Source organism: Jatropha curcas, chromosome 6 (assembly GCF_041381405.1).
Source record: "Jatropha curcas cultivar XTBG-Jc1 chromosome 6, XTBG_Jcur_1.0, whole genome shotgun sequence".
In the NCBI taxonomy this organism is placed as follows: Eukaryota; Viridiplantae; Streptophyta; class Magnoliopsida; order Malpighiales; family Euphorbiaceae; genus Jatropha; species Jatropha curcas.
Window position 1 is genome coordinate 11,945,569 of NC_143156.1, and position 10,454 is coordinate 11,956,022.

General features: G+C 30.5%; 1 pseudogene; it reads right to left on the reverse strand.

Moving 5' to 3' along the window:
* Window positions 1-6,561: 6,561 nt before the first annotated feature.
* On the reverse strand, window positions 6,562-8,130 carry LOC149495552 (uncharacterized; annotated as a pseudogene).
* Between the last annotated feature and the right edge of the window lie 2,324 nt (window positions 8,131-10,454).

Consider the following 10,454-nt stretch of genomic DNA (forward strand, 5'->3'; position numbering starts at 1 on the left):
TGTTTTCGCTCAATTGAGATCCCTAACCCCGGAAGGAACCTCGGAAAACTTCTTTGAGAGTTTTTTGTTTGTTTATTATTATTGGAAAATGGTGATAAAACCTTTTGGGAATGCGATGCCGATAAATCGGTCTTATAAAATATTTGAGTCGCCACCCATTATTTCGGCAATGGGACCGTTTCCAATTTCATTTTATAAACATTACTTCATTTAACCCAATTTTTATTTAAAGCCAATTATTTGAAAAACTGGTCAGGCGCACCGTGTGCGGTTCTAGGTAAGGGAATTGGGTACGTCGGCCCGTTGGAAGCCGACGCCGGGAAAACTGGCATCTTTTATCCTACAATTTCTAATTTATTTTATTTTAGAAAAGCCAACTTATTTAATTGAACCAACCCGAATAAATCGAACCGAGTTCCTATGCGGAAAATAAATTAATCGTCCCAAATAGGTTCACTCACTACATTCATAGCCATTCATAATCACATCCATCATCCACCCATAGCAAAAATAATTAAAATACCCGCTCTTGCCTTATGGTTAAAGGCGGGCCACAAACCGGATTTAATAATAAAATTTAAATAATAATAAATCCTAAAATCTCAAAATCATAGTAAATTAATTTGTTTGATTTGATTAGAACACAAACTGCCCATTATTGGTCATTTCTTGAATTAAAATTAAACATTTATTTAAGGATATGAAATTAAAATAAAATAATAAAAAAAGTATTCTGGATCCCTAGAACAGTTGCGTCACGCAGCTGTTCTATGAAGAACAGTTGCGTGACAGAACTCCTAATTGCGTGACGCATCTGTTCGTGACCTTATCAAAATTTCCAGATTCATTGATTATTTATTTAAAACATAATATTAAGTAAAAATATAAAAACAAAATAAAAGTTACGCCCACGAACAGTTCCGTCACGTAGGTGGTCCAGGCAAAATTAGCTCCTTTTGGACATGAACAGTTGCGCACGCAGGTAGTAGCTACGTGACGCAGCTGCTCTGGTCCGTAACTACTTTTCAAACTACTCTTTTTACGTGTTCTTTTTATTAATGGGCGTTTAATATAACCCAGAAATACTCAATAACAGGCAGAATGTTACTTAATCAAAACCAAACTAATCAAATGCTAATAAAACAAGATATTTCACAAATAAATAACTAAAAATGAAAAGGAAGGTTTAGATGGTTACCTAACCCTCAGATTCGAGGATTGCATGCAGTTTAGATGATTCAAGAATAGAACTTCGCGATTCCAGAAGTGTTTAGTACCAAGTTTTAACAATAAAAGCTTTCTTTTCTTTCCTTTTCTCTCTTTTCTCTTTTTTATGACTTTTTTGTTGTGTGTTTTTTAATCTATTATCTCTAATAGCTTGATCTTCCTCAAGGAAACTCACTGGAGTTCTTGGGGAAAACCCTAGCCGCACTACACTCTTAAGATTTCTCTAAGTCCAAAAATGCCAAAGTTCAGAAAAAAGTCCCGTTTAAAACACAAAAAGTTGTATTTATATGGGTAGGGCAACAGAACAGAGCTGTGTTACGCAACTAACAGCTGCGTGCGGACCCGCGAGCTACGTGATGCATCTTACTTTTCGTACAGTTGTCGCGTATCCATACAAATAGTGCAGACCGTTACACAGGCCTGTCCAAATGATGTCATCCTGGTTAGAGTTGCGTGACGCAACTATGAGTGCCGTCACGCAGGTGATAGCTGCGTGACGCAACCCTAATGCAGGTCAGACTCCTTGAACCGGTTTAAATCAATTTTTGGTTAAAAACACTTCTGGTTGACCCTAATTCCCTATTCTGCATCCTTATATCATCATTGGGTTAGGCGAGGGCATAAAAACACGAGTCAACACATGTTTATATCCTCTTATGCCTATAATGTATAGTGGCGATGATACGTATGATAATATGTAGTAATTATGACATGTATCATAATTTAGAGAGACGATGATGTTAGTTATATGCCCTATAGCCAATTTAATTGGTTATATTTTAGATATAATATTTCATGTAATAAATATTTTTTATTAATAAAAGGCATTTATTTATATTTTATATTCTATTGTTTGAATCTTGGTAAATGACAAAGTCCGTGAGAAAATACTGCTTTGCAAAATAAATTATAATTTGGTTATAATTATGAGTTTTATGTTTGCATTAAAGCAATGTCTCTAAATATTCCTAGTCAATGTTCTCCTTTTTATTAGACAATGATTAGAGCTGTTGAAACTGGTACATATTATGTCCTTTCCTTACAAAAGCAATTGTGCTCATTGGTTGAGATATACATGATATCTAGACCTAATATATAGGTGCTTGTTATTTAAATAAGTCCACTGAATTGACCTGCATGGGAATTTCATATGGAGAGTTACCTGTGTCTATGGAACACTCAAGTGATGGTTGTTTAATGATCCTTTGACTTGAAATTACTAAGCTATCTTATATGGGGATGATTATGTTTTGATTCTTTGTTCACATTATCGATTACAAGAATAATAAGCAATGATTAATTGGGCATAGTAGGAACTGTATGGAGATACTTGTGTAATTAAGAGAGGATTCATCACCCTAAGTAAATTAGAGAAAATGTTATAATTGTTCCCTACTAGTATTCATTAAGAAATCCTTGCGCATGGTAGAATGAAATTAGCAAATTAGATTTGGAATTTCATTCAAATGATAATGGCTAAGATTAAGAGAACTAACATGATTTAGTAAGGCAACACACTCCATGCCTAATTACCAAATCAGAACATTAACGATGAAGAGATATTAATTACACTGATAAACCATACACTGAAAGGTTAAGTCAAACTATTTTGACTTTCAAAATATTTGGGTGGTTTTGACATGTTACTAAGCAATCTACTTGACCTTCAAATATTAATTAATTAATTTAATTTATATTTGTTGCAAATATATTTGGAACCTAGAAAGTCACACACATAAGAATGGATATGAGAAAGTGAAAATGAGAAATCAAATCAAATATGACTTAATTACAAATTAGTTTTGGGACATTAAGGGCAAAATTGTAATTTAAATTTAATTACAATTTTACCTAAATTATTAAGTATTGACTTAATTGATTTATGTCTAAAATTTATTAAGATAAATTTTAGATTAAATAAATCTAATATTTTAATTATGATTTATTTATTTAAATAGTTAAATAAATAAATATAATTGATTAAATTGAAATCCTATTGATATATGTATTATGAGTTATTTATTTAAATTGTTTAAATAAATAAATGGGCACATATATAATTTAATTATAATTTATTTTTTAAAAATATTTAAATAAATAATTATAATTTATTTATTTATAACCTAGGATTTTCATATATAAGTTTAAAGATATAGTCTAAAGACGAGGGTAGTTGCTTATAGCCACAAAACTAAACATAGAGCCTACAATAGCTAGCACCATCATATGCTCTAACATCTCAACCCTCTAAAATAGTTTTATAGTTTTTTCAATTGTCCGTTTGTGTGGATACTATTAGAGGTCAGAAATTTGGACGGCTTGTGGTTTGCGACAACCTAGCCGCATAGATCAAAGTTTCGAAGAATCTGCAAAAGAGATATTCTTCTAAACAAGTTTTATTGCTTTAATCGTTTAAACGAATCCCTGTTGGTATAATTAATTTGTTTTATTTATATTATTCTACTGCGTATTATTGATATTGAAACCCAACAGATGATATGTATGATCATAGCTTTATAATAGACTTGTTATCATGTAACCATAATGCCTTAGCTATGAAACATGAATGGATAGGAATGATATATATGAAGGTGGGACTGATAATGGTATTCTTTGATGATGTAATGAAGGTGGATAGGTGAATGTATTTATGAATTTTTTTTTTTTTTTTTTGTTATTAGACCCATTCATTGACCCTCGGAAAAAAGGTTATCTTACTTTGGTAAGAGTTTTGTTTTGGAGTCGCCACCCTCTTTAGGGAAAATTCTCTAATTAGTTGATTCTTTAGAATTGAGAGTAAGGGAGTTAGGTACGATTTCATGAAGGTGTTAGGGACCCGAACCGCCTAGTTTAAATCGGTTTCCTACTTGTCCATTAATTCATAATAATTAATAATAGGATTAACTCTAATTGAGATGTAAAACCTTTTTTATGCGATTTTGGAAATCATGACAATCATGCATATTATCTCATTCATAGAACGTAAGATTAAATCATCCAAAGAAAGGGGGAGGAGAAAAGAGTACAAACCATTTCCTAATTTTATAATCTACCCATTAACCCTCCAATTTTCCAAACCCCTTAATTAATTACACATAAGCAATAATAGGACCCCTTAAAGGTCCTTTACATTAATTTCATAAGAACAAAACCATAATCCAAACACAAAGAACAACAAACACAAATAAGAATAAACTTCCACATAAGCTCCATTCATACATTCATTCAACAATAATGGAAATGATGAATGTTCAATGTTAAGAAGTTCTAAACTAAAGTTAATGGGTTAGATTTACATAAACTAAAAAGCATTAAAGTAAAATGCATAATAAGTAAAGGACTGGAATTTAAAGTGCTTGGAAATGAAAAAAAGTAAAGTAAAATCATTAATTTAAAGATTAAACAAGGTTTAGAGTTGAAGATCTTAATGTTCATCATAGTTGATGGACAAATACACCCATCACAACCCCAAATATTGTTTATTAGTTTTTATTCAATACATTTGTGACTAAAAATGCGCTCATGAATAATAAAGTCTGGTGCTTAACTAATGAATCTTCGAATCAGGTCCACTTCATTTATTTTTAAGATTCCGGACCTCTGAACTAAAGTGCCTAGCGCCACAGGAGAAGTGACGTACGCCACTTGGATGGGGCGTGCACCACACGTAGTGACACTAGGCACTTTGTAACACCCACCACCCAGTCCCGAGAGACTCGACGGCGGATGCCACATTCGATGCCGGAGACACCGTCCTAACTTAATATATAGATTATAAAATCATTAACACTTCAACATATATACACATTTATAGCAAAAGAAATATCAAATAAACTTATAATTAACAATATAAATAATTTAATTCTTCCAAATCATAAATTTATTACTTGGACATTTTTATCAGAATATTTTTGCTTCCCACTTCGGACAATTAGCAATAATTTTTCTGTGGACTTCCAGAAATCTCTTGAATCAATGAAAGCTTGCTTGGTATTCATTGGGAACTTGAGTAAGGAGTAGCTCTTTTGGGGGTTTTTCTCGATTTTTATAATATATTTATTTTATTAGTTTATAATATATTTATCAAAATTTATATTCTAATCTAATTTAGAACATTATTCATTCTATTAGAATATAGAATATTAGAATATAGAATATAGAATATACATAGTAGTTATTTTAAAACCATGTACCAAAATGTCATGCTTTGAAAATTCATTTGATAACATAATCATTTATTTCCAAACTAAGGTTTACTAAAATAATATAATCTCATTCATTTAATTGCCTTAAAAAATATTTTCCAAGGGGCTTGCATACACTTAGGGGAAAGAGAAGCAGACAAGTTTTCATAGCTTATTCATAATGGCCTTAAGTTGCCAACTTATCATAACATATTGAGCGCGTCCGCCCTAACATAAGACACCCACGTGCATAGCATATGATCATAGCTTCTTATCATAATGACATTAAATGCCGAGCATGCTCATCTTATATAATAAATCATATCACGCATCAGATCCACACCAAGTATATTATAGCCCAAAAATAAAGCTTTATTGCTTAAGTCATAACACTTCTCATAAAACTTATCTCTTTCTTTAGTTTTCATAAAATTAATGTAAGCTTAGTTTAGAAATCAAGTAATTCATGAAATTCTCATACTTAAACATAATTACTTAATATAGGAAATTTCTCATAAACTCACTTTATTGAAAACTTACTTAAAGTCATAATGAGATTTATCATAAATAAATTCTTATCATAAAAATCACTTATAGCATTGTAAAACATATATAAATCAAAACATTTCATTTAAAGCATCCTATATATATATATATATATATATATATATATACAAAATTTAAATTTGATTTACAAATATACAATTTAAAATTTAAATGATAAGCTCAAACTAGTTTATACATACCATGAATCTCTAACCTTGAATCCTTACAAGCGATGTTGAAAGGAAAGGGGAGAGGTCTTCTAATCTAAGTTTACTTCCAAGTCCAAGCTTATGCCTTCACAAGAGGAAAGGCTCCCTTTAAATAACATAGTATTGGAATCTTTACTATTTGCTTTTACTATTCATGAACAGTGCCATGTCGGCCATCGAATCCATCGAATCTTGGCTTTTACTGTTAATGAACAGTGGGTTGTCTGCCACTGTGTCTTGACTTTTACTGTTTGAGCATCGTGGCCTTTACTGTAGCTGCACAGTGGTTGACCTTTACTGTAGATGAATAGTGATTGGTCTGCCACCCGATTAGTTGGAAATAATATCTTGGCGTTTTACTAAAAAGTTGAAGGAATATGGTTCCTTTTGCCTATTTACAAGGACTCAGAATAAGATGAGGACGATGAGCTGTCCTTCTTTTTCTTTTTTAGCTTTTCTTTTCTTTTTATTTTTTCTTTCTTTGCTTTAGCCTTTTGACCTGCTTTACTTTTGATTTTAATGGGGCCGAGAATATCATCATTACTATCACTATCGTCATTTGAGGATGAAGATTGGGATGAAGATGATGATGATATTACCATTTTACTTTTTCCTTTATGGCGTGTAGTGGTTGAAGATTTACTAGAGGATGCACTATGGGCTTTACTAGATGGGTTTATGGGCTGATTTGAACTGGTAGAGAGTTGTTCAAACATCTCTTGACAGATCAATTTATATTCTTCGGGCGTTTTAGCAACAGCTAAACGGGCTTGACATTGGGCCTTCTGGATTCCAAATTGAGGATTATCCTGAATGGCTAATGTGTTTGCATACGTTAAAGCTGGTTTAGATGGGTCGGACAATTTGTTTAGAATCCATTGACGGATTTTTAATTCAGTAGTGGAGTTTTTAAAAGATCACCACCATTTGATTTTATGTCTTTTTACTAACATAGGAATCTGGGTTCCTGGAATATAATGATAGTCGAAATACCATTGATATACCCATGGAGTGAAGAAGGACATACAATAGTACATAAGAGAGGGAATATGAACTTCTTCAGGTTTAGGTTTATAATGGGCTTTAAAGTACTGGTATAAAGAAATGATATTCGGAGGAATGATTTCCTCAGAAATACCTTTAAATTGCCACCATCTTTTAAACCAATTGGGTATTTTTAAATCAGTACTTATACTTTGATCAAAATATATTAACCAAGAATGAGTAGTAGTTGGGTTTTGAATACCAAAAACTTTATCCCACGCGTCTTTATAATCAAAATAATTATAAATCATACAATGTTTATACAAAGTTTTAAATTTTACTGGTGTATACAAAGAAGATACGGGCCAATCCTTAGGGTGGATGACGCGTTTTATTTGTAAAGAAGAATAAGAAATGGTTTTATTTTTATCAAAAGTATGTTTAATCTTTACTGATCTTGTTTCTACTAATATACTATGATAATATTCCTGAGATTTTGACAAATCAAATGGAACAAAATACCAATTCTCAGGGTAATAATGTTTTATAATTTGCCAAGGATTGATATTGTTATACCCATCCTCAACTTCAATTTCAAAATCATACAAGCTTTTTACAAACCATTTATGTATATTACTAATATTAGTATATTGGATTTTTGGCAAATCCACAGCCATCAACGGATTTGATAACTCTTTACTGTCTACCGTTTGAGACAGAGTAGCCGTACCATGAGCGGGTACGATCGCTTTAGGTTTAGAAGCCATACCTGACTCTTCTGTGGAAGAAGAGGCTATATTCTGCAATGCTTTAAGAACTTCTTGGGATTGAGAAAGTTCTTCAATCCATTTTTTAAGGTCTTTACTAGTATTTAGGGTTTTAGGTAGGTCTTCTGAATGCTCTGAAAGAGCTTTAGTGGGTGAGCTTTTACTAGGTGAATCTGGTATAGGATTCTTCCCTTTATCCTTCTTTCTTCCCATCGTTCTGTAAGAATTCGCGGGTTAGAAAGTCTGGTATATTATTTGAATTTCCTTTTATAAATTCAATATCAAATTCAAATATACTTAGAAGCGCTTGCCATCTAGCAAAAATTTGTTTAGAGGCAAGGTTTTGAACATCTTTCTGCAAAATGTCTTTTGCAGATTTACAATCAATTCTTAACAAAAACTTTTGATTTAATAAATCACTTTGAAATTTATTTATACAAATTACTATACTTAAAATTTCTTTTTTAATAGTAGAGTAATTTAATTGGGTTGGAGTCCAATGCCCTGAAGTGTATTGGATTATCCGTTCTTTACCATTAATCCTTTGTTTTAAAATACCACCATAGCCTATATTAGAAGCATCAGTTTTAACTATTTTAAAAGCATTAGGATTAGGAATATACAAATAAGGAATCGCTTTTACTAAAGATTTAACTTTTTTTACTAGTTGTGTATGCTGATGTGTCCAAGGACCAGCATTTTTACGCAATCTATCATGCAATGGTTTAATCATGCAATTTAAGTTGGGATAGAAATCAATTACATAATTTAAACAACCAAGAAATCTTTGTAGTTGGAGTTTATTAGAAATTTCATCAGGAAATTTTTCTCCAAAAACAAGTGTCCTTTCTATAGGTTGAATTTTACCTTGTTCGATATAATATCCTAAAAATCTAATTTTAGTTTGGAATAAATCCATTTTTGTTTTACTAAGTGCCAAACCATTTTTCTCAATAACCATGCAAAAGGTTTTTAAGTGTTTAAAATGGTTTTCCAGCGTTTGACTAAAAATTAATACATCATCAATATAAACTATACAAAATGTTGAATATGGATTAAAAATGTCATTCATTATTCTTTGGAATTCTGAAGGAGCATTTTTTAATCCAAATGGCATTACATTCCATTCGTATTGACCAAATGGAACTGTAAATGCTGTTTTATATCTGTCTTTAGGGGCAATTTGAATTTGCCAATAGCCAGATTTCATGTCAAATTTACTAAAAATATTTGCATTATATAATTTCTTTAAAAGATCTTTTTTATTTGGAATAGGATACCTAATCCATTTTAAAGTTGTATTTAATGGCTTATAATTTATTACTAATCTGGGTACTCCACGTTCTATTTCTGCATTTTTATTCACATCAAAAGCAGCACAAGACCATGGGCTTCTAGATTTACAGATTAATTTTTTATCTTCTAATTCTTTAATTTCTTTTTTACAATGTTCAATCAATTCAGGATTCATCTGAATTGGTCTAGCTTTAGTTTTTATAGTTCTTTCATCAAAATCTTTTTCATATGGTAAATCAACTACATGCTGTTTGCGATTCCAAAAAGCATTTGGATGATCAGCACAAAGTTTATTTTCCATATATTCTCTTAAATTTTGGATTTTATTTTGTATAAATTCCTTTTCTAATTGCTCTTTAATTCGATTTAGACATACATTATTTTTTATATCTTTTAAATCTTCTTCTTTAGATTTTATCAAAGAATTGATTTCTAAAATTTTAATTGAATGAGCTTTTAATAAATTTAATTGTTTCTTTTTAGGTTTTTCTGTGAATTCCAACCTAGCTTTACTATTTCTTATTTTGAATTTTATACAATCTTCTTTAACTGAATATGGTGTTATTAGGTTTATGAAAGGAGTTCCTAATATTACCATATAATTTATCTGAGGTGATAGTAAAAATACTGTATTTATTTCTAAACCTTGATTTACTATCATTGCATCTGTTTTACCAATAATTTCTAACTTAGATTTATTTGCTATGCTTAGCTTTTCATTAGTTTTTGACCAATATCCTTTAGGTATTATATTGGATTTTATACAGTTTAAATCTGCACCTGTATCAAACAATGCAATTGCATCCATACAAAAATCATTTATTTTAATATTTAGTTTGACTAAATATTTTCTTGAAGTTATTTCTTGTAATAGATTTAGAAAATTAGTATCTATGTCTTCATCTAACTGGTTTATTTCATCATTTATATCATTGTCTGGTTCTTCATCAGAGGAAGAACTAGAAATGAGTTGAGATTCTAAATGTTTTATTCTTTGATTATTTTGTTGAAATTGCATTTTTAATTCATTTACTTCATGCTTTAAAGTTTTAATTTCTTTATATAAATCTTTATTAGAATTCTCTATATCTACTTTTTTATTTTTATTTTTATTTAGAATGGTCGTTAAATCATAAGTATTAGATTGAATTTTAGGAGTTATATTTTCTTTTACTGGTTTTTCTTCTTCAAAACTTTTTATGAGTTTTTTTAAGAAGTTTAGCTTTAGTGTCTTGATCATC